Source organism: Euprymna scolopes, chromosome 35, assembly GCF_053919585.1.
Source record: "Euprymna scolopes isolate OS-2025 chromosome 35, ASM5391958v1, whole genome shotgun sequence".
In the NCBI taxonomy this organism is placed as follows: domain Eukaryota; kingdom Metazoa; phylum Mollusca; class Cephalopoda; order Sepiida; family Sepiolidae; genus Euprymna; species Euprymna scolopes.
In genome coordinates this window covers 63207011-63234199 of record NC_136516.1, presented here as the reverse complement: position 1 = coordinate 63234199, position 27189 = coordinate 63207011, and the positions used below count along the sequence as shown (strand labels likewise).

Below are 27189 nucleotides of genomic sequence, written 5' to 3'. Positions count from 1 at the left end.
AGTTTCAGATGATTCGCCGTTACACACAAGTCCTGGTAGGTGACTTGTTTGTAGTAGACAGTTCCACAGAACAAAATATTCTTACCGTGTCGAAACCCGGGAAAAGAACATGTGAAATTGCTCCAGAAAAGGTTTAATATTTATGAAGCAATTCTGGTTTCTGATTGGTTGGTAGCAGAACGTGAATTAATTCGATTCGTCAGTTCTTAGCAGTATCGTTAATAAATAGAATCGTCTGTGTGGGATCATACCCCATTAAAAGGTCCAAAATATTGCAACACAAGTTGTCATGGGATGAGCAGATACCAGAAAAGCTCAATAAGCTGTGGCAAACCCATGCCAAGGATCTAAATAACTTGGGGAAGTTTGAATTTGCCAGGCGTGTATTGTCACAAAATCAGTCTGTCGAATTTATTTGTTTCTGTGACGTGTTGAAAAATGTGTATGGATTCACCCTGCATGCGAAACAGGGAGCGAATTGTTCTCTGTTGTTCGCAAAGGCCAAAGTGACGCCAATTAAAGGGAAGTCACTTCCCACTTTGGAACTATGTTTTTAGCCCTTAAGATAGCCCCTCATGTGTTGGGTGCTCTGGGGCCGCTTAACATTGATCATTTTTTCCTGATGTCTGATTCCCAAGTTGCACTCGTGGGTCTTGAATGGTAAAGGATCCAAGAAAATTATATTCATTGAAAACAGGATCGCAGAAATCAAAAAATTTTCAGAAAATATTAATATTAAATTTGACGTTCTACCGAAATTAAAATATGTTTCTTCGTTAGAAAATTCGGCAGATCTTCTAACTAGAGGTATCAATACTTCTAAATTTTTCCAGTTAATCAATTTCTGGATGTATGGCCCGGAATGGCTTAATAGAGATAGCATTGATTGGCCAATATCACCCTTACCTTGTCTAAATGAACTTAATAAAAAAAATTGTATCATGTTTGTACTCTCAGGAGACACATCCTTCTGAAAATACCTTCCCGTTGGATATTACAAGGTATTCCAGCTTATCTAAGGCAATCAGCGTCTTAGAAAATGTGTTGAAATTGAATGATTTGTTACGTTACCATAGTACTGACAATTTTAATAGGGCCAAATAACTGCTATTTGCTAATATGCAAATGAAGGCCTCCTCTCATGAACTAGGTTACTTAAAACAACTATCTGGGAAAGTGCCTCCACCTACGGTAACTGCCTTAGGGTTATTCCTTGATAAAGATAGGTTAATTAGAACCAGAGGACGGATACAGAATTCTGATATTCTGCCCTTTGAGGTCAAGTTTCCCCTTTTGTTGGGAAAATATCATTATTTAACAAAACTGGCGATTAAAGAAGCTCATCTTAACTATTGCCACATGGGGGTTAATTCAACCCTCAGTAAGTTAAGGCTGTCTGGGTTTTGGATCCATCAGGGAAGACAAGCCATAAAAGCCTTCATGCACCGTATGTAAAAAAATAAATGCTCTGCCTTGTAAGGCAACTGTAGGGTCGATATTGCCTGCTCATAGGATGAACTTTGTTCGCCCATTCAAACAAATCGGTGTGGATTTCACTGGTCAATTTTTTATTAAGGTTGGAGGGGTAGAAGTTAAAATGTACATATTACTCTTTACTTGCAGCAGTTTGCATGCAATTCACTTAGAATTATTGCCGAAAATGAGCACCCGCTCTTTTATGCTGGCTTTCCAATTTTTACCAATTTATTTGGTATCCCTATGCATGTATATTCCGATAACACAAAATCTTTGATGCATCTGGAATATTGTTATCAAACGTGCTCGAATTGGACGAGTTGAAGAAACAATTTAAATCCATAAACATCGTCCATCGAACAATTCTCTTTACTTTGCCTGGCAGGAGGGAGCCTGGGAGAGACTAATTTAAACTGTCAAACAATGTTTGAGGAAACTGTTGGGCAGAAGAAAGTTGGATTATTTTGAATTTCTGACTGCACTTTCTGATGTGCAAAAAGCAATAAATGACAGACCCCTCACTTATATCGCTTCTGCTGATAAAGACTTTAGTATTTTAACTCTGAATCATTTTCTTCAAACAGGATATCAACCTAGTTTGCTTATTAATAATTATGATGCTGAATTATGTCCTGATCCTCCAAATAGAACTGCCTCGAAATGAGGAATAAATTTGTTGAAAAATTCAATCCTATCTGGCATAATGATTACCTTTTGCCATTAAGATAAGTTGATGCCAAAATCAAGAGCACTTGTGCCCCCAAGTTATCTGTCGGAGAGATAGTACTTATTAAGTCTCCCAACTAAACCAGACAATTTTGGAATCTTGGTAAAATAATCAAATTAATTACTGGAAGTGACAATAATGTTCGTTCCACGGTTGTTCGTAAGGATGGGTGTGAACAAGTCCATTCCTTAAAAAACCTTGCGCCCTTGGAAATTAAGGGTAATGATGATATTGCATCAACTGAGTTTATAGAAGAAGGAGGTCCCTTTTTCTGTCCAAACTGTTCTGTTCCTAATGATGGAACATCGCCAATGGTGTGCTGCGATTCCTGTGATAGTTGGTACCATTTCAGCTGCGTGGGAGTTAATCAGCAAGATACCTTAGGGGAGTGGTTTTGTTCTAATTGTAAGGATGAAGCTCCTCAGGTCAGTCCATATAATGGAAATTAGCTAAGTGGCATACGTATATTAATATTAGAAATTTTTTTTTATTGAATTAAAGTTGTAATTGCAATTAATTAATGATTATCCATTACTTTTTCTTCTCTTCCTTCTTGGCAGTGTAATATTAAGAAGATTTAACTGAATCAAAGTTATAATTTTGAGTCTCAATTTGAATTGTCAACAAATAACCATATTAAAGTTAATAAATTTAACTGAATTAAAACATATTGAAATTATAAAATTGTCTAAGTTAAGACTTATGTTTATTGGATTAACTTGTTATTCGTCGTTTATCCGACCGTTTTATTAATTAATTTGTATTAGGAAAAAAGTAATGATTATCCATTACTTTTTCCTCTCCTCCTTGGCAGTGTGTGAGAAATTCCACATTCAACTGCCATCTTTCTTTTAGGCCGCCTACACGGTTTGGTAGCCAGTCTGTGATTGGTTTAAATTTGAATGACCTGGCGCCTTTTTTGTATTCATGCATTTATTTTTCAGTCTGAGAAAGAACACAGAGTGGTACAGACTCAAACCAGTGGTTCCCTCACTAGGGAGCCAAGACAATTCCTTCAAGGACACCAAACAGTCGGTGAACGAAGGACACATCTCTACAAGCAGAGACAACTTATTTTGCCGAACCTATTCAGATCCAGGATGATATTCAAGAAACTCTTCGTCATGTTATTATCAAATTATTGGATCTTATTTCATCTTGAGTCCCAATGGGCTCACATTATGCCTGATTATAGGCGCCATCATTCCTGCTATGTTCTCCATGATCTTCATGGATCCTTCCAAAGGAACAATGAACTAACATTCCAACAATAGGAATTCGAACTAAAGGCTCCATGCATATGGAAGCAAATTGGGCCACCGTTTTGCAAAAGGACTGTACAAGAACCAAAGAACTTTCATTGCTGTTACATTGTGAATAAATTTTGAGTTTAAACGTATGGCTTTTGTTTGTGGAATTTATTTGCTTCTGCAGGGAGGAAATTGAGTGTGCAGGAAAAAAATTTCTTACAGATCTTGATTTTAAGTCTCAAATGACGATGTGTTTTGCACTCCAAAAAAGAGTAAAAAATAAAAGGAATTTTCGTTACATTTGAAACTGTGTTTCAATAATGATTTAATTCGACCTTGAAATTGTGGTCGTAAGCTACAAGCATATTAAATTATATTTATTTGAATTTAAATCCCATGTGGATTACTTGTTCTTGATTTAAATTGGGGGGGGGGGAAGTGTTTCGGTTCAGATTCTGTAGACGTAAAAAAAAAGAGCAATGAGAAACTTTTGAAGATTTTTTTGTTCTTTGATTTAAATTTTTAAATATAAAAATCACACTAAATTTGAATGTGTTCTATGTTCACGCATTAAATATTAATTTAATTTTAAATTGATTGATTGAATTGAATTGAGATTGTTTGAAGTGATCTTCAGTCTAGATTTAACATTGGACAACTATGATGTAGCCCTGAAACTTTTATGGGAAAAATATTTAAATTAGAAATCAGGTTTTCAAAGAGATTATTCCTAGTCCGTCTCGCGTAACATTTAAGGTCATTTCTCGAAAAAGTTAAACAAGATCTGACAGAAATAGATAAGTCGTTTGGGACTGACTTCTTTTATTGAGGGTTGATAGCCCATGTATTATTTGCAAAATTTCCTAATGTTATAAGGAGCGAATTAATGAGTAGAAGTGGTGAACGGTTCTCTTCTAAATACTATAATGTCTCACGTATTTGACATTACGGAATATTTGTTGGCTGTCCCACTCGATGTTCAGCAGGAAAATGATGGGCTAAGAGTGGCACCTTCTTCATCTAATACAAAATCCAATATGGCGTCTTTTACATGTGATATGAAAGCCACTTTATTATGCAAGCTGTGTAACGCTACAGGCCATTTGATTAAGAACTGTTATAAATATCCTTCCTTCGAAGCTAAATGCTGAAGGGCCAAGGAATTGAAATTATGTACTCAGTGTCTGGGTGAACACTCAGATACTGTTTGTCGAGAAAGTAAGGGGTTTCCTTACCCATGTGTAGTTTGTGGATTAAAAATCCACTTTAGTATAATGTGCTCTAAAGGAAATAAGTCCTTTGTGGGCAGAACAACTTATTCTGGACAATAGGACAGCATTTTTCCTGTCCTTAGAATATCAATGAAACCTCATGGTCGATCTATTTACTTTTTCTGTTTGATTGATACTGGGAGTCAATTATCGTTTTTCACCCAGGCAATTCTATTTAAATTGTGTTCTGCTAAAAACATAAAACCCAAGAAGGTTGATATGGCCGTGAACACGATAATTGGCAGTAACTCCTTGAGATTGCAGGAGCACAATATATCTATAAATTAGGTGATCAAAATCTTTTTAAGTTTGCAGCGTTATTTTCCAGAGATTTGAATTTAAAATTCGAAGTTGTTAATTTTGATAAAGTTGTTAATAACTTAACTCAAAAGGAATTCCGGCTCTGTCTGTCTCGGTTATAAGAATTTAAACGAAAGTTCTATTAGTAGGATAATTGGTTTAGACCTTTTGGGTAAATTAAATAATCTCAGATTGCTTAGGTGTCTTAACAGCAATGCATTGAAACACGGTGCTATGTAATTCCATTTGGTGAAAGCCAGCATTTTTTGAATAAGGTAGATTCACCTTCCTTTAATAGCATAGTGAAATCCCTTCCTGAATGCAACAGCTATTTAATCAATTCTGTTCTAAATCCGACCCTCTCCTATGAGAACGGATTAAAACCTTTCTTCTCTGAATCAACAATTGAGCGAGGGGTAGAGAAGTTGCTCACTCTCGACTCATTAAGTATCAAATTATCTGCCGTGAACAAAGAGAAGATAGAGGAGTTTAAAGACTGTCATCTTAGAGGAGGGAAAATACTATATAAATTTACTGTGGCATCAAGATAAACACCCACATGTAAAAAGTAACTTTGTGCCCTCCTTAAGGATAATGGAGAGAGTGGCAGAGTCCTTAGAAAGGAAGGGAATATATAATGAGTACCTCCAAGTGTTTGAGGATTATGAGGAATGTGGAATAGTGGAGCAGTTTTTTGTCCTGCCTGGGAAGTATGAAGATTATATTTGGGTTCCCCATAGACCTGTTATTAAGGAGGAACAACAAAAATTTGTTCCGTGTTTAACTGTGCCCTGAAACTTCGAGAAGGGACATCAATTAATGACACTGCTTACATGGGCATAAACTTAGCTGGTAAATTATTAGATTTATTGCTGGTTTTCAGGAAAAACGAATATGTCCTTCTAGGTGATATAAGAAAGGCCTTTTTTACAAATTTCCTTTAAGTCAGAAGAGGATAAAAACAGATTTTGCTTCTTCCTTAAGAAGGATGACAGATTATGTACTTACAGGTACAAAACAATTATATTTGGGTTCAATGCTAGCCCCTTCATACTGAACTTCATATTGAAATTCCATGCGGAAAAATATGTGAAGGATTCAGCTTCGCATGCTATTTCCAACAATTTTTACGTGGATAATCTTATCACCACCAGTTGTGACGGAGAATCCTTACTTACTTATAACAATGCTCGCAGCAGATAGTTAGACGCAAGATTCGATCAGCGATCCTGCAATTCTAACTGCTCTAAGATATTAGATAAAATGTTGGAGGAGGAAACTATTTCTTCTCCCTTCCCAGCCTTTAAGAAGGTATTGGGATACCAATATGATCCTCTTTGGGATATGTTCAAACTCTCTCCAACTTTAGTGGACACTGAGGTCAATACCAAATGGGGGATTCTTTCGCAAATATCAGGAGTATATGACGCTTTATCATTGCTTCTCCCTGTCACAATACAGGGGAAGATCCTTGTCTGCTTGATCTGGAAAAGTTGTCTTGGGATGAGTGGATTCCTTAAGAGCTCATCAATCTGTGGCAAAACCATGCCAAGGATCTAAATAATTTGGGAAAATTTGAATTTCCCAGGCGTTTATTGTCTGAAAATAATTCTGTTGAATTTATTTGTTTCTGTGGCGCGTCAGAAAACACATATGGATCCACCCTGCATGCGAAACAGGGAGTTAAATGTTCCCTGTTGTTCAGAAAGGCCAAAGTGACGCCAATTAAAGGGAAGTCACTTCACACTTTGGAACTAATGGCTATGTATTTAGCCCTTAAGTTAGCCTCTCTGATTTTGGGTGCCTTGGGGCCCCTTAACATTGATAATTTTTTACTAATGTCTGATTCCTCAGTTGCCTGAATGGTAAAGGATCCAAGAAAATTATATTCATTGAAAACAGGATCGCAGAAATCAAAAAATTTTCAGAAGATATTATTAAATTTGGCATTCTACCGAAATTAAAATATGTTTCCTCGTTGGAAAATCTGGCAGATCTTCTAACTAGAGGTATCAATACTTCTAAATTTTCCAGTTATTCAACTTCTGGATGTATGGCCCGGAATGGCTCAATAAAGATGGCATTGATTGGCTAATCTCACCCTTATTTTGTCTAAATGAAACTAATAACAAAATTGTATCATGTTTATCCTCTTATGAGGCACATCATTTTGAAAATACCTTCCTGCTGGATATTACAAGCAATCAGCGTCTTAGAAAAAGTGTTCGGATTTTATGATTTGTTACGTCACCATAGTGCTGACAATTTTAATGGAGCCAAAAAATAATAGAGTCAAAATAAAGATCAAGACAAGAATATGGCAATCACAAAGCAGATAAAAACAGATTTACTTAGGAAATTCTACCATCATTTTTGGTTTGAATCTAGATTTAGAACATCCCCTCCAGCTTCTTCCCATTACGATAAAATATCTTTCCATTGTTTGGTTTCAGTTCATTTTTGGTCTTCCTTTTCTTTTTCTATCATCAAAGTCAGTAGTGCAAGTGATTCAGCATTGTTCATATAATCTGTGGTGCAAGCGAGATTGCACCGTGATTAAAAGTTTGTATTATAAGTGAGTTTGCACAATTAAAGCCGATGAGGATTGCGAGCGAGTTCACACTGTTGTTCGCTGCGCTGTTTCAGGTTGATGAGTTCTTTTGTTGTAAAATTCATCAATGAATTTTCCAATGTTAGGATTGGTGATGCACTATATATACATGGGTCTGCACGATTTTCAGAGCACAAAGTTTGCAAGTTGGTCTGCAAATCTGATGAGACAATTACAAGTGGATGTTTATTCTTGTTATGGCATGTCATTCTACTTGATGGATCCTCATGTTGTAGTTGATCAATGTTATCACATGTCATTCTACTTTATGGATCCTCATGTTGTAGAGTTGATCAATGTTATCACATGTCATTCTACTTTATGGATCCTCATGTTGTAGAGTTGATAAAGGTTATCACATGTCATTCTACTTTATGGATCCTCATGTTGTAGAGTTGATCAATGTTATCACATGTACTTCTACTTGATGGATCCTCATGTTGTAGAGTTGATCAATGTAATCACATGCCATTCTACTTGATGGATCCTCATGTTGTGGAGTTGATCAATGTTATCACATGTCATTCTACTTGATGGATCCTAATGTTGTAGAGTTGATCAATGTTATCACATGTCATTCTACTTGATGAATCCTCATATTGTAGAGTTGATCAATGTTATCACATGTCATTCTACTTTATGGATCCTCATGTTGTAGAGTTGATCAATGTTATCACATGTCATTCTACTTGATGGATCCTCATGTTGTAGAGTTGATCAATGTTATCACATGTCATTCTACTTTATTGGATCCTCATGTTGTGGAGTTGATCAATGTTATCACATGTCATTCTACTTGATGGATCCTAATGTTGTAGAGTTGATCAATGTTATCACATGTCATTCTACTTGATGGATCCTCATGTTGTAGAGTTGACAAATGTTATCACATGTCATTCTACTTGATGGATCCTCATGTTGTAGAGTTGATCAATGTTATCACATGTAATTCTACTTGATGGATCCTCATGTTGTAGAGTTTATCAATGTTATCACATGTCATTCTACTTGATGGATCCTCATGTTGTAGAGTTGACAAATGTTATCACATGTCATTCTACTTGATGGATCCTCATGTTGTAGAGTTGATCAATGTAATCACATGTCATTCTACTTGATGAATCCTCATGTTGTAGAGTTGATCAATGTTATCACATGTCATTCTACTTGATGGATCCTAATGTTGTAGAGTTGATCAATGTTATCACATGTCATTCTACTTGATGGATCCTCATGTTGTAGAGTTGATCAATGTTATCACATGTCATTCTACTTGATGGATCCTCATGTTGTAGAGTTGATCAATGTTATCACATGTCATTCTACTTGATGGATCCTCATGTTGTAGAGTTGATCAATGTTATCACATGTCATTCTACTTTATGGATCCTCATGTTGTAGAGTTGATCAATGTTATCACATGTCATTCTACTTTATGGATCCTCATGTTGTAGAGTTGATCAATGTTATCACATGTCATTCTACTTGATGGATCCTCATGTTGTAGAGTTGATCAATATCATGACATGTCATTCTACTTGATGGATCCTCATGTTGTAGAGTTGATCAATGTTATCACATGTCATTCTACTTGATGGATCCTCATGTTGTAGAGTTGATCAATGTTATCACATGTCATTCTACTTGATGGATCCTCATGTTGTAGAGTTGATCAATGTTATCACATGTCATTCTACTTGATGGATCCTCATGTTGTAGAGTTGATCAACGTTATCACATGTCATTCTACTTTATGGATCCTCATGTTGTAGAGTTGATCAATGTTATCACATGTCATTCTACTTGATGGATCCTCATGTTGTAGAGTTGATCAATGTTATCACATGTCATTCTACTTGATGGATCCTCATGTTGTAGAGTTGATCAATGTTATCACATGTCATTCTACTTGATGGATCCTCATGTTGTAGAGTTGATCAATGTTATCACATGTCATTCTACTTGATGGATCCTCATGTTGTAGAGTTGATCAATGTTATCACATGTCATTCTACTTTATGGATCCTCATGTTGTAGAGTTGATCAATGTTATCATGTGTCATTCTACTTGATGGATCCTAATGTTGTAGAGTTGATCAATGTTATCACATGTCATTCTACTTGATGGATCCTAATGTTGTAGAGTTGATCAACGTTATCACATGTCATTCTACTTTATGGATCCTCATGTTGTAGAGTTGATCAATGTAATCACATGTCATTCTACTTGATGGATCCTAATGTTGTAGAGTTGATCAATGTTATCACATGTCATTCTACTTTATGGATCCTCATGTTGTAGAGTTGATCAATGTTATCACATGTCATTCTACTTGATGGATCCTCATGTTGTAGAGTTGATCAATGTTATCACATGTCATTCTACTTGATGGATCCTCATGTTGTAGAGTTGATCAATGTTATCACATGTCATTCTACTTTATGGATCCTCATGTTGTAGAGTTGATCAATGTTATCACGTGTCATTCTACTTGATGGATCCTAATGTTGTAGAGTTGATCAATGTAATCACATGTTATTCTACTTGATGGATGCTCATGTTGTAGAGTTGATCAATATCATGACATGTCATTCTACTTGATGGATCCTCATGTTGTAGAGTTGATCAATGTTATCACATGTCATTCTACTTGATGGATCCTCATGTTGTAGAGTTGATCAATGTTATCACATGTCATTCTACTTGATGGATCCTCATGTTGTAGAGTTGATCAATGTTATCACATGTCATTCTACTTGATGGATCCTCATGTTGTAGAGTTGATCAATGTTATCACATGTCATTCTACTTGATGGATCCTCATGTTGTAGAGTTGATCAATGTTATCACATGTCATTCTACTTTATGGATCCTCATGTTGTAGAGTTGATCAATGTAATCACATGTCATTCTACTTGATGGATCCTAATGTTGTAGAGTTGATCAATGTTATCACATGTCATTCTACTTTATGGATCCTCATGTTGTAGAGTTGATCAATGTTATCACATGTCATTCTACTTGATGGATCCTCATGTTGTAGAGTTGATCAATGTTATCACATGTCATTCTACTTTATGGATCCTCATGTTGTAGAGTTGATCAATGTTATCACATGTCATTCTACTTTATGGATCCTCATGTTGTAGAGTTGATCAATGTTATCACATGTTATTCTACTTGATGGATCCTCATGTTGTAGAGTTGATCAATATCATGACATGGCATTCTACTTGATGGATCCTCATGTTGTAGAGTTGATCAATGTTATCACATGTAATTCTACTTGATGGATCCTCATGTTGTAGAGTTGATCAATGTTATCACATGTCATTCTACTTGATGGATCGTCATGTTGTAGAGTTGTTCAATGTTATCACATGTCATTCTACTTTATGGATCCTCATGTTGTAGAGTTGATCAATGTTATCACATGTCATTCTACTTGATGGATCCTCATGTTGTAGAGTTGATCAATGTTATCACATGTCATTCTACTTTATGGATCCTCATGTTGTAGAGTTGATCAATGTTATCACATGTCATTCTACTTGATGGATCCTAATGTTGTAGAGTTGATCAATGTTATCACATGTCATTCTACTTGATGGATCCTAATGTTGTAGAGTTGATCAATGTTATCACATGTCATTCTACTTGATGAATCCTCATGTTGTAGAGTTGATCAATGTTATCACATGTCATTCTACTTTATGGATCCTAATGTTGTAGAGTTGATCAATGTTATCACATGTCATTCTACTTTATGGATCCTCATGTTGTAGAGTTGATCAATGTTATCACATGTCATTCTACTTGATGAATCCTCATGTTGTAGAGTTGATCAATGTTATCACATGTCATTCTACTTTATGGATCCTAATGTTGTAGAGTTGATCAATGTTATCACATGTCATTCTACTTGATGGATCCTCATGTTGTAGAGTTGATCAATGTTATCACATGTCATTCTACTTTATGGATCCTAATGTTGTAGAGTTGATCAATGTTATCACATGTCATTCTACTTGATGGATCCTCATGTTGTAGAGTTGATCAATGTTATCACATGTCATTCTACTTTATGGATCCTAATGTTGTAGAGTTGATCAATGTTATCACATGTCATTCTACTTTATGGATCCTAATGTTGTAGAGTTGATCAATGTTATCACATGTCATTCTACTTTATGGATCCTAATGTTGTAGAGTTGATCAATGTTATCACATGTCATTCTACTTTATGGATCCTAATGTTGTAGAGTTGATCAATGTTATCACATGTCATTCTACTTGATGGATCCTCATGTTGTAGAGTTGATCAATGTTATCACATGTCATTCTACTTGATGAATCCTCATGTTGTAGAGTTGATCAATGTTATCACATGTCATTCTACTTTATGGATCCTAATGTTGTAGAGTTGATCAATGTTATCACATGTCATTCTACTTGATGGATCCTCATGTTGTAGAGTTGATCAATGTTATCACATGTCATTCTACTTTATGGATCCTAATGTTGTAGAGTTGATCAATGTTATCACATGTCATTCTACTTTATGGATCCTCATGTTGTAGAGTTGATCAATGTTATCACATGTCATTCTACTTGATGAATCCTCATGTTGTAGAGTTGATCAATGTTATCACATGTCATTCTACTTGATGAATCCTCATGTTGTAGAGTTGATCAATGTTATCACATGTCATTCTACTTGATGGATCCTCATGTTGTAGAGTTGATCAATGTTATCACATGTCATTCTACTTGATGGATCCTCATGTTGTGGAGTTGATCAATGTTATCACATGTCATTCTACTTGATGGATCCTCATGTTGTAGAGTTGATCAATGTTATCACATGTCATTCTACTTTATGGATCCTAATGTTGTAGAGTTGATCAATGTTATCACATGTCATTCTACTTGATGGATCCTCATGTTGTAGAGTTGATCAATGTTATCACATGTCATTCTACTTGATGAATCCTCATGTTGTAGTGTTGATCAATGTTATCACATGTCATTCTACTTTATGGATCCTAATGTTGTAGAGTTGATCAATGTTATCACATGTCATTCTACTTTATGAATCCTCATGTTGTAGAGTTGATCAATGTTATCACATGTCATTCTACTTGATGGATCCTCATGTTGTAGAGTTGATCAATGTTATCACATGTCATTCTACTTGATGGATCCTCATGTTGTGGAGTTGATCAATGTTATCACATGTCATTCTACTTGATGGATCCTCATGTTGTAGAGTTGATCAATGTTATCACATGTCATTCTACTTTATGGATCTCAATGTTGTAGAGTTGATCAATGTTATCACATGTCATTCTACTTGATGGATCCTCATGTTGTAGAGTTGATCAATGTTATCACATGTCATTCTACTTGATGGATCCTCATGTTGTAGAGTTGATCAATGTTATCACATGTCATTCTACTTGATGGATCCTCATGTTGTAGAGTTGATCAATGTTATCACATGTCATTCTACTTGATGGATCCTCATGTTGTAGAGTTGATCAATGTTATCACATGTCATTCTACTTGATGGATCCTCATGTTGTAGAGTTGATCAATGTTATCACATGTCATTCTACTTGATGGATCCTCATGTTGTAGAGTTGATCAATGTTATCACATGTCATTCTACTTGATGGATCCTCATGTTGTAGAGTTGATCAATGTTATCACATGTCATTCTACTTGATGGATCCTCATGTTGTAGAGTTGATCAATGTTATCACATGTCATTCTACTTGATGGATCCTCATGTTGTAGAGTTGATCAATGTTATCACATGTCATTCTACTTGATGGATCCTCATGTTGTGGAGTTGATCAATGTTATCACATGTCATTCTACTTGATGGATCCTCATGTTGTAGAGTTGATCAATGTTATCACATGTCATTCTACTTTATGGATCCTCATGTTTTAGAGTTGATCAATGTTATCACATGTCATTCTACTTGATGGATCCTCATGTTGTAGAGTTGATCAATGTTATCACATGTCATTCTACTTGATGGATCCTCATGTTGTAGAGTTGATCAATATCATGACATGTCATTCTACTTGATGGATCCTCATGTTGTAGAGTTGATCAATATCATGACATGTCATTCTACTTGATGGATCCTCATGTTGTAGAGTTGATCAATATCATGACATGTCATTCTACTTGATGGATCCTCATGTTGTAGAGTTGATCAATGTTATCACATGTCATTCTACTTGATGGATCCTCATGTTGTAGAGTTGATCAATATCATGACATGTCATTCTACTTGATGGATCCTCATGTTGTAGAGTTGATCAATGTTATCACATGTCATTCTACTTGATGGATCCTCATGTTGTAAAGTTGATCAATGTCATGACATCTCATTCTACTTGATGGACCCTCATGTTGTAGAGTTGATCAATGTTATCACATGTCATTCTACTTGATGGATCCTAATGTTGTCGAGTTGATCAATGTTATCACATGTCATTCTACTTGATGGATCCTCATGTTGTAGAGTTGATCAATGTTATCACATGTCATTCTACTTGATGGATCCTCATGTTGTAGAGTTGATCAATGTTATCACATGTCATTCTACTTGATGGATCCTCATGTTGTAGAGTTGATCAATGTTATCACATGTCATTCTACTTGATGGATCCTCATGTTGTAGAGTTGATCAATGTTATCACATGTCATTCTACTTGATGGATCCTCATGTTGTAGAGTTGATCAATGTCATGACATCTCATTCTACTTGATGGATCCTCATGTTGTAGAGTTGATCAATGTTATCACATTTCATTCTACTTGATGGATCCTCATGTTGTAGAGTTGATCAATGTTATCACATGTCATTCTACTTGATGGATCCTCATGTTGTAGAGTTGATCAATGTTATCACATGTCATTCTACTTGATGGACCCTCATGTTGTAGAGTTGATCAATGTTATCACATGTCATTCTACTTGATGGATCCTCATGTTGTAGAGTTGATCAATGTTATCACATGTCATTCTACTTGATGGATCCTCATGTTGTAGAGTTTATCAATGTTATCACATGTCATTCTACTTGATGGATCCTCATGTTGTAGAGTTGATCAATGTTATCACATGTCATTCTACTTGATGGATCCTCATGTTGTAGAGTTGATCAATGTTATCACATGTCATTCTACTTGATGGATCCTTATGTTGTAGAGTTGATCAATGTTATCACATGTCATTCTACTTGATGGACCCTCATGTTGTAGAGTTGATCAATGTTATCACATGTCATTCTACTTGATTGACCCTCATGTTGTAGAGTTGATCAATGTTATCACATGTCATTCTACTTGATGGATCCTCATGTTGTAGAGTTGATCAATGTTATCACATGTCATTCTACTTGATGGATCCTTATGTTGTAGAGTTGATCAATGTTATCACATGTCATTCTACTTGATGGACCCTCATGTTGTAGAGTTGATCAATGTTATCACATGTCATTCTACTTGATTGACCCTCATGTTGTAGAGTTGATCAATGTTATCACATGTCATTCTACTTGATGGATCCTCATGTTGTAGAGTTGATCAATGTTATCACATGTCATTCTACTTTATGGATCCTCATGTTGTAGAGTTGATCAATGTTATCACATGTCATTCTACTTGATGGATCCTCATGTGGTAGAGTTGATCAATGTTATCACATGTCATTCTACTTGATGGATCCTCATGTTGTAGAGTTGATCAATGTTATCACATGTCATTCTACTTTATGGATCCTCATGTTGTAGAGTTGATCAATGTTATCACATGTCATTCTACTTGATGGACCCTCATGTTGTAGAGTTGATCAATGTTATCACATGTCATTCTACTTGATTGACCCTCATGTTGTAGAGTTGATCAATGTTATCACATGTCATTCTACTTGATGGATCCTCATGTTGTAGAGTTGATCAATGTTATCACATGTCATTCTACTTGATGGATCCTCATGTTGTAGAGTTGATCAATGTTATCACATGTCATTCTACTTGATGGATCCTCATGTTGTAGAGTTTATCAATGTTATCACATGTCATTCTACTTGATGGACCCTCATGTTGTAGAGTTGATCAATGTTATCACATGTCATTCTACTTGATTGACCCTCATGTTGTAGAGTTGATCAATGTTATCACATGTCATTCTACCTGATGGACCCTCATGTTGTAGAGTTGATCAATGTTATCACATGTCATTCTACTTGATTGACCCTCATGTTGTAGAGTTGATCAATGTTATCACATGTCATTCTACTTGATGGACCCTCATGTTGTAGAGTTGATCAATGTTATCACATGTCATTCTACTTGATTGACCCTCATGTTGTAGAGTTGATCAATGTTATCACATGTCATTCTACTTGATTGACCCTCATGTTGTAGAGTTGATCAATGTTATCACATGTCATTCTACTTGATGGATCCTCATGTTGTAGAGTTGATCAATGTTATCACATGTCATTCTACCTGATGGACCCTCATGTTGTAGAGTTGATCAATGTTATCACATGTCATTCTACTTGATTGACCCTCATGTTGTAGAGTTGATCAATGTTATCACATGTCATTCTACTTGATGGATCCTCATGTTGTAGAGTTGATTAATGTTATCACATGTCATTCTACTTGATGGATCCTTATGTTGTAGAGTTGATCAATGTTATCACATGTCATTCTACTTGATGGACCCTCATGTTGTAGAGTTGATCAATGTTATCACATGTCATTCTACTTGATTGACCCTCATGTTGTAGAGTTGATCAATGTTATCACATGTCATTCTACTTGATGGATCCTCATGTTGTAGAGTTGATCAATGTTATCACATGTCATTCTACTTGATGGATCCTCATGTTGTAGAGTTGATCAATGTTATCACATGTCATTCTACTTGATGGACCCTCATGTTGTGGAGTTGATCAATGTTATCACATGTCATTCTACTTGATTGACCCTCATGTTGTAGAGTTGATCAATGTTATCACATGTCATTCTACTTGATGGATCCTCATGTTGTAGAGTTGATCAATGTTATCACATGTCATTCTACTTGATGGATCCTCATGTTGTAGAGTTGATCAATGTTATCACATGTCATTCTACTTGATGGATCCTCATGTTGTAGAGTTGATCAATGTTATCACATGTCATTCTACTTGATGGATCCTTATGTTGTAGAGTTGATCAATGTTATCACATGTCATTCTACTTGATGGACCCTCATGTTGTAGAGTTGATCAATGTTATCACATGTCATTCTACTTGATTGACCCTCATGTTGTAGAGTTGATCAATGTTATCACATGTCATTCTACTTGATGGATCCTCATGTTGTAGAGTTGATCAATGTTATCACATGTCATTCTACTTTATGGATCCTCATGTTGTAGAGTTGATCAATGTTATCACGTGTCATTCTACTTGATGGATCCTCATGTTGTAGAGTTGATCAATGTTATCACATGTCATTCTACTTGATGGATCCTCATGTTGTAGAGTTGATCAATGTTATCACATGTCATTCTACTTGATGGACCCTCATGTTGTAGAGTTGATCAATGTTATCACATGTCATTCTACTTGATGGACCCTCATGTTGTAGAGTTGATCAATGTTATCACATGTCATTCTACTTGATTGACCCTCATGTTGTAGAGTTGATCAATGTTATCACATGTCATTCTACTTGATGGATCCTCATGTTGTAGAGTTGATCAATGTTATCACATGTCATTCTACTTGATGGATCCTCATGTTGTAGAGTTGATCAATGTTATCACATGTCATTCTACTTGATGGACCCTCATGTTGTAGAGTTGATCAATGTTATCACATGTCATTCTACTTGATGGACCCTCATGTTGTAGAGTTGATCAATGTTATCACATGTCATTCTACTTGATGGATCCTCATGTTGTAGAGTTGATCAATGTTATCACATGTCATTCTACTTGATGGACCCTCATGTTGTAGAGTTGATCAATGTTATCACATGTCATTCTACTTGATGGACCCTCATGTTGTAGAGTTGATCAATGTTATCACATGTCATTCTACTTGATGGATCCTCATGTTGTAGAGTTGATCAATGTTATCACATGTCATTCTACTTGATCGACCCTCATGTTGTAGAGTTGATCAATGTTATCACATGTCATTCTACTTGATGGACCCTCATGTTGTAGAGTTGATCAATGTTATCACATGTCATTCTACTTGATGGACCCTCATGTTGTAGAGTTGATCAATGTTATCACATGTCATTCTACTTGATGGATCCTCATGTTGTAGAGTTGATCAATGTTATCACATGTCATTCTACTTGATGGACCCTCATGTTGTAGAGTTGATCAATGTTATCACATGTCATTCTACTTGATGGACCCTCATGTTGTAGAGTTGATCAATGTTATCACATGTCATTCTACTTGATGGATCCTCATGTTGTAGAGTTGATCAATGTTATCACATGTCATTCTACTTGATCGACCCTCATGTTGTAGAGTTGATCAATGTTATCACATGTCATTCTACTTGATGGACCCTCATGTTGTAGAGTTGATCAATGTTATCACATGTCATTCTACTTGATGGACCCTCATGTTGTAGAGTTGATCAATGTTATCACATGTCATTCTACTTGATGGACCCTGATGTTGTAGAGTTGATCAATGTTATCACATGTCATTCTACTTGATGGACCCTCATGTTGTAGAGTTGATCAATGTTATCACATGTCATTGTACTTGATGGACCCTCATGTTGTAGAGTTGATCAATGTTATCACATGTCATTCTACTTGATGGATCCTCATGTTGTAGAGTTGATCAATGTTATCACATGTCATTCTACTTGATGGACCCTCATGTTGTAGAGTTGATCAATGTTATCACATGTCATTCTACTTGATGGACCCTCATGTTGTAGAGTTGATCAATGTTATCACATGTCATTCTACTTGATCGACCCTCATGTTGTAGAGTTGATCAATGTTATCACATGTCATTCTACTTGATGGACCCTCATGTTGTAGAGTTGATCAATGTTATCACATGTCATTCTACTTGATGGACCCTCATGTTGTAGAGTTGATCAATGTTATCACATGTCATTCTACTTGATGGACCCTCATGTTGTAGAGTTGATCAATGTTATCACATGTCATTCTACTTGATGGACCCTCATGTTGTAGAGTTGATCAATGTTATCACATGTCATTCTACTTGATGGATCCTCATGTTGTAGAGTTGATCAATGTTATCACATGTCATTCTACTTGATGGACCCTCATGTTGTAGAGTTGATCAATGTTATCACATGTCATTCTACTTGATGGATCCTCATGTTGTAGAGTTGATCAATGTTATCACATGTCATTCTACTTGATGGATCGTCATGTTGTAGAGTTGATCAATGTTATCACATGTCATTCTACTTGATGGATCCTCATGTTGTAGAGTTGATCAATGTTATCACATGTCATTCTACTTGATGGACCCTCATGTTGTAGAGTTGATCAATGTTATCACATGTCATTCTACTTGATGGATCCTCATGTTGTAGAGTTGATCAATGTTATCACATGTCATTCTACTTGATGGACCCTCATGTTGTAGAGTTGATCAATGTTATCACATGTCATTCTACTTGATGGACCCTCATGTTGTAGAGTTGATCAATGTTATCACATGTAATTCTACTTGATGGATCCTCATGTTGTAGAGTTGATCAATGTTATCACATGTCATTCTACTTGATGGATCGTCATGTTGTAGAGTTGATCAATGTTATCACATGTCATTCTACTTGATGGATCCTCATGTTGTAGAGTTGATCAATGTTATCACATGTCATTCTACTTGATGGATCCTCATGTTGTAGAGTTGATCAATGTTATCACATGTCATTCTACTTGATGGATCCTCATGTTGTAGAGTTGATCAATGTTATCACATGTAATTCTACTTGATGGATCCTCATGTTGTAGAGTTGATCAATGTTATCACATGTCATTCTACTTGATGGATCGTCATGTTGTAGAGTTGATCAATGTTATCACATGTCATTCTACTTGATGGATCCTCATGTTGTAGAGTTGATCAATGTTATCACATGTCATTCTACTTGATGGACCCTCATGTTGTAGAGTTGATCAATGTTATCACATGTCATTCTACTTGATGGATCCTCATGTTGTAGAGTTGATCAATGTTATCACATGTCATTCTACTTGATGGACCCTCATGTTGTAGAGTTGATCAATGTTATCACATGTCATTCTACTTGATGGACCCTCATGTTGTAGAGTTGATCAATGTTATCACATGTCATTCTACTTGATGGATCCTCATGTTGTAGAGTTGATCAATGTTATCACATGTCATTCTACTTGATGGACCCTCATGTTGTAGAGTTGATCAATGTTATCACATGTCATTCTACTTGATGGATCCTCATGTTGTAGAGTTGATCAATGTTATCACATGTCATTCTACTTGATGGACCCTCATGTTGTAGAGTTGATCAATGTTATCACATGTCATTCTACTTGATGGACCCTCATGTTGTAGAGTTGATCAATGTTATCACATGTCATTCTACTTGATGGACCCTCATGTTGTAGAGTTGATCAATGTTATCACATGTCATTCTACTTGATGGACCCTCATGTTGTAGAGTTGATCAATGTTATCACATGTCATTCTACTTGATGGACCCTCATGTTGTAGAGTTGATCAATGTTATCACATGTCATTCTACTTGATGGACCCTCATGTTGTAGAGTTGATCAATGTATTGATGAGTTGTGCATCTGTACTTGTTTTAAACCAAGGCGATTTTATCTTCCATTGTTTGTTGTCAATGATAACTTCATGACTTGTGAATTTACAGGCATTTTTATACTGGATGGATGTTCCACAAGGTTTGGTGGCTTCATTTTTTTGTTGGGGAATGTTGGTACTCCTTTGAATGCTGATGCTGATGTTTTGTTGAGCAGGGACGTGCAGAGAAAGGATTCTAGACGTGCTCAAGTATCTGCCCCTTCTACTGCTGTTTTAAAAGTGCCCTTTTCAGAGGAATGTATTATAGAGATAGGCTACCCCATCTGACAGGGAACTTCCTCATGGGCAATTACATGGTAGCAGTGACACCTGAAGTACGTCGTCATTAACAACAACAACAATGGCAAGTACTATCATCCTTCTTCTTTACAAAATTCACTTGTGTTCCGAATTATCCTTCTCTTTTTGCATGTGACACTAAGATATATTTGTCCAAAACGAGTCTTATAGTAAAAGGAATATATATATATATATATATATATATATATATATATATAAGTTTGTAAGCTGATATATTTGCATGTTTATTTTGGAAAGTATTTATATTTCTTTACAAAGAAATGTAGCTTCCAATGCCTCACTCGCCCTCTCTATCACTTTTTTAAGATATATATGCCCTTTTTCTTTGTTGTCATCGCCGTCCTTGTCATCGTCAAAATAATTATTAATACATTGGTATTCAAGCAGAATAAGTGCAGGGCTGTCATCAAAATTTTCCAGGTACTTTACAGAAATGGCAGAAAGTTGCTCAAACTAGTGCTAGCATTGGTTTATTAGAACACAAGTTGCTTGTGAAGTTTTACAAAGTCATTAGTAAAAATACAGATAAAGAAAATTTCGTATGATGTATGTACCCGAGATGGAAAGCAATTCTCAAAAAATACTCCATATGATGATAGGGTGATGTATGTTGGTACTCAGTGAAGGAGAAATCCTTCTAGGCCGAGGCAATTTTTATGCATAATAAAATCACAAGTGTAAGCAACAAGTATAAACAATCGAGATTTAAAAAATATATTATTTTATTCACATATCTTTTATAACTTTTATTTTTATAAAGATGAAATGTAGTATCACAAGATACAAATCTTTTTATAATTTTTATTTTTATTAAAAAAAAACTTGCTATTTGCTTACTTCTCCACAAGGACAAATTAAATATAAGTAAGTTTTTAATGTAATGAAACACAACATTTAAACAAAATACATTTAAATAAATGGATGTTGTGCAGAAATGGTATCACACAATTTGAAAAATGTATTTTTTGAATTTCTTTCATGCCATTGGAATTCCTTCCTAAGTTAATGTTTTAAAGAATAATTAAATAAATATTGAATTGTCTTAAAAACGCATACAAAAACACTGTACATAAAAATCAATTTTGGTTACAAAAATCCGCAAAACATTCACAAAAATCTAAACAAGTCAATTATTTTATATTTGTTTCTGCCATTAATAAGTTTGACTTAAATTTATTTATTTATATTATTATTATTATTATTATTATTATTATTACTATTATTCTAAGGTTTATTAAAAAGTTCTGTAAATATATTAAAAACCCACTTAGAAAGACACCCATTTATTTAAATATCTTTTATTTAAATACGTTCGTTTTGTTACTTACTTAAAAAAAAATGTTTTGTAAACATATATTTTTTTCTTTTAAATCTTCTAAAGTTTTGTAAATATATTTTTTTAAAAATCTTGCTCGCAAATATTTTGACATGTTTACAAACAACCAACGCCATGTGCTTGTGCCAATGTCAAGGTCGAATCACCGTTGTCACTTGAAATGTGCACCGGTCATTGTCGTCTTCTACTACAGGGTATCTATTCTTTACTTGATCTAAATAGCCACCATGACACCTCGAATAATCAATCACATGGTAGACAAACAAAAGATGGTGGACAACAGACTCCCACTATTGTGGGTACTCTCCGATGCACCCGACTTGTCCAGCTTGAGAAAAAGAATGTAAAACTGCCACAAAAAGGAACCACTTTTCAAGAGCAAGACCGTAAGAGAAATTCATTTCACCAGTCTTCCTATGTCCTCTTCTATGTCTAGTGATAAGTCTGTGTAGTCAGTTATATTTATAACATCACCTACGACACTGAAAGTTACCGTCCTTGTGAATAATGCCCCAGTAATTTTCGTTTTAAACTCTGGTGATAGTGCCAACGCAATCGCTGGACGTGTATATGATAGCCTAAAACACAAACCATCTATACACAAGACCACAACTCGGATATTTGCATATATTTGCATACAGGCCAAACATGCAATACCTATCCAAAGATTTATCAATGCCTGTATAAAATTTTAGGGCAAGTCCTACAGAGCCAAGATATTCGTGGTCGACAGTGAAAGTCCCTTACTTGGATTGCAGAATTTACTTAGTGCCCACTCTACTGAAGCACTAGGCATGATAACATTCAATTTTACGTTCAACGTGATGATCCTTATTCAGACGAATTTCCCACATTGTTTGATGGAAAAACATTCTGGAGTCACTATCAATCTCCACATTGACTCCTCAGTAGCACACGACACCACAGAATTCCTTTCGACGTGAGGCAAGATGTGGAGATAGAATTAAAGTGTCTCTGAGAAATGGGTGTGATTGAAGAAATCACTAGACCTACCCCTTGGGTTAGCTTTTTTATAATAGTTAAAAAAAAAATGGTGGTGTATGCATTTGCATCAAAATGAAGAAGGCAAATGAAACCATTCAAAGGATAAAACATCCAATGCCGACCATGAGACTAGGAAAAACAAGCTGGTACATAACATTTGTCACACATGAAGGTTTATTCTGCTACAAGTGTCTAGTTTTTGGAGTAAATGCAACTTCTGAACTATTCCAAAAAGCAATCTCAGACACCACCTTAGAGATATCCCGGTAGTAAAAAACCTATCGGATGATATAATAATCTCCAGATGTGACCAGACGTTTCATATGATAACAACTTGAGGACCACACTGAAACGTCTACAAGAAGTGGGAGCCAAGATGAATAGAGACAAATGGCATTTTTCTGTGCAGAAATTAATCTTCTTCAGACATATTTTCAGTGAAAATGGAGAAGGCACAGGTCTGACACAAAATGCGAAGGTATTATGTTATGCCAGTTGTGCCCTTACAGACATAGAACAGCGGTACTCCCAGACTCCCAGACTGAAAGAGAGATGTTGTGTCTTTTCATCTTTACTCATATGGAGCAAGGTTCACCTTCACTACGGATCATCGTCCACTTCTTGGGATTGTGAAAAGTTTCAAACCAACGACAACAAGGATTGAATGCTGGCATCTTCATCTCATGCAGCACCAATGCAGCCTGGTGTACCATCCTGGGAAAGATGACCAGAATCTTGCAGACTATCTCAATCATCACCCACATCACATATCATCAAAAGACAATGTAGCAGAAGCCTACATAAGTTCAAAACAAAAACAAAAATAGTTCAAAACACCATACCCAAATCCTTAACTCCTGAAGAAGTTAAACAAGATGCAGAGGAGGACCCCCTATTACAAAAGGTGAAGGCTGCAGTTGCAGATGGATGATGAAATGACACCAAGCTATCAAGTTTTTCTCAATTCAAGGATGCATAGTGGTCTCATCCTTTTAGGACACCGTTATGTGATTCCTTCCAAATTAAGGAAAAAGTCAGTTGACATAGCCAATCAGTCACACCAAGGCATTGTCAAGACCAAACAGCTGATAAGAGAAAAAGTGTGGTTCCACGAATAGATAATCTGGTAGAAGAAACAGTACACCTGTCGGTGAGTGTAACGCTCGTGGCATCACACTGTAATCGTGCAGACCAACTAACCCGTGTGCCTCACAAATGGTATGAAGCTGTGAAGACAGGCGTGGAGTTCACTGCTCGATCTTGCGCAGTTGGCGCAATTAGCTCATGCCAAATACAAAGAATTCATGTGCAGAGTGGACATCCAGGTATCAAAAGAACTTTGCATTTTGCAAGGCGTGTGGACCCGGCAGTGACAAGGGCGGATGTCAGGCAGATCATCAAGCACTGTGAGGCATGCCAGTCTATCGATCCTGCACCTGAGCAATGGCAGAAGGGGCGATTGGAAGTTGAGCATGTGTGGCAACGATTAGCGATGGATATTACCCATTACAGTGGTAAGCCCTTTCTAACCCTTATCGACTTTGGACCCACTCGTTTTGCGGTGTGGCGGCAAATGACCAGGCAGGACTCAGCGAATGTTGTCCGCCAACTGTCATCTATCTTTTCTGAGCGAGGTGCGCCGGAAGAGATATTGACAGACAACGATGCTGCTTTTTGTAGCCACCAAGTTCGGCAGTTGTTGAATGAGTGGGGTATTCGACTACGACTGCGATGTTCTCATGTGCCATCAGGGAATGGCATTGCTGAGAGGAGCCATCGCAGCATCAAGAGAATTGCTACCAGAAAGCAATGCACCATTACGAAGGCCACCTATTGGTATAACATCACACCAAAGGATGGGAAAACACTAACAGCACCGGCCAATGCCATACACACATACCGTGTTAGGATAAAGGGCATTGACACTGTCCAACCAATCGACGAGGAGAGTCATGACAAATACAAGGTAGGGGATCCAGTTTGGGTTAGACCGCCTGGAAACCGGTGTACCACCAAGTTCAAGCGAGGATGAATATCTGGAGTGGTCAGCAAGCAGTCGGTCCTTTTTGATGGAACCCCACGCCATGTGCGCGATCTTCGCCCAGCTAGTAAAGTACATCCCACAACTACAGAGAGCGATGAATCATCAGATGATGAGCTGCTGATGAGTGAGGTCACCGAGCAAGAGAGTGGTAGTTGTAGTTCATCTGATCAGGCAGGATCAGAACCAGAACCAGAACCACACCCAGAACCAGAACCAGAACCTGAATCCGAGATTGTAAATACCACCCTTCGCAGAAGCCAACGAACTAAGAGGCCACCCCTGGAGTGCACTCTATGTGATCATCAGATTAGGGGGAGTGTAGTACTTACCAACAAAACAAACGCCCACGTGTTTGTGCCTTGTATAGGCATGCACGACAACAAAACTTGGGTTTTAATAAGCGGAAGTCTCGAGGTTGTCAGGAATCTACAGGCGCATGCGCAAGAGGAGGGATTGAGATAGTGGTATAAAGGCAGGTCGAGTCAGAAGGTTGTTGTTGTTGTTGTCATTGGACGTTACAGTGACGCGTGCGTTAGCAGGTGATTAAGAGGCTGTTTTTTTTGTGTGTCAAGTCGCGCACCTCGGTGAAGATCATATAAGTCGTGCACCTCGGTGAAGGTGAAGGTCATAAAGTTTTCGGCAGATTTGCTATTTAGTTGTACAAATATCCTCAAACCAGGTAATCACTAAAAGGGACTCTTAAAAGTCAACACCGGTATTTACAAACTTTAAATGGGTAAAATATAATCACATAATTATTGAAAATGTGATCATGTTATTAAAATTTAATTTCAATTAACCACGTTGCTTAACAAATTTAAAAAATAATGCAAGATGAAGTATTACAATGATTAAATATGTTTTATTTTATAAGTTAACATTAAAAACATTGAACAATGAAAATAAAATTTTGGGTACTTACGTATTTTGGTAATCATGAAGAAAGAGAGAGCCTGTTTCCTCCGTTTGACTATAGGTGGCGTTACTGTCTGTCCACCCAGTTACGGAAGCACAAAATGTATATAATGCCACCCTTGAAATAAAAATAAATGTTTTTGTTATATTTTAATTTTAAACATTTTTTTTTTTTGCAAACATATTTAAGTTTTATTTTTCCAAACATTTACGTTTTGATGCTTGTTTTAGTTGCAAGCATTTACGTTTTTTGTTTTTTTTTGTTAATTTTGCAAGCATAAACTGAATGTTTTTGCTATATTTTTCTTTTAAACATATTTATGGGTACAACCGTTTTTCCGCGAGTATTTTTTACGCTCTTATAATAATAATAAAAAATCTACGTTTTTTCTTTTATCTTTTTTATGGAGCCCGTCCTTTTTTTCTTAATTTTTCTAGACTTATTTTACCTTTTCCGCAAGTATATATATATATATATATATGAATTTAGGAAAACTCGTCCCGGGAAAACTCGTCTCCGGAAAACTCGTCTCCGGAAAACTCGTCCCCTTTCGCTAGGTAGGAAAACTGGTCCCTTATTGAATAAATGTCGATTGAAAACACATTTTATGATCGTTCTTGAAGGAGATATTGTTTTTTAAAATAGACTATAACCCCCATAATATTTTAAAAAAAAATTTTTTACTTGTTTAATGTTTTTTTTTTTTTTTTAATAAAATCGATTTTCTAAGTGTTCGCTTTCTACCTAACTGGTTAGTGGTTAAGTTCTTAGTGGTTTCACTTATTTTAAAGCGGTTAGCATGTTCATAAATGAGACCGCTTTTTTTTTATGTTAATATAAAAAGAATTTATGGGTTTGTATTACTGTACACAATACACATAGATTCGAAAAAGTTGTCAAAAAACAAATATATAACAAATAAATGTTATCAAAGGCAAGATAGATTACTTTTCTACCAAACTGGATATAATTTTCGTGTTTTTATTCAATTTAACATGTTTGTTCAGCTCGAAAAACATACAGTGTTTACCGATGTATTGGAA

General features: G+C 36.1%; 1 protein-coding gene across 6 annotated transcripts in view; it reads right to left on the bottom strand.

Annotated features, from left to right (window-relative positions):
* The window catches only part of LOC145259886 (signal transducer and activator of transcription 5B-like), a 347875-nt gene that overhangs the window by 219882 nt on the left and 100804 nt on the right, over positions 1–27189 (bottom strand). For all 6 annotated transcript variants that reach the window (XM_080117775.1, XM_080117776.1, XM_080117774.1 and 3 more), the window contains exon 2: positions 26153–26263. The gene's annotated coding sequence lies outside the window, so the exon portion shown is untranslated. The remainder of the gene's footprint in view (positions 1–26152; positions 26264–27189) is intronic.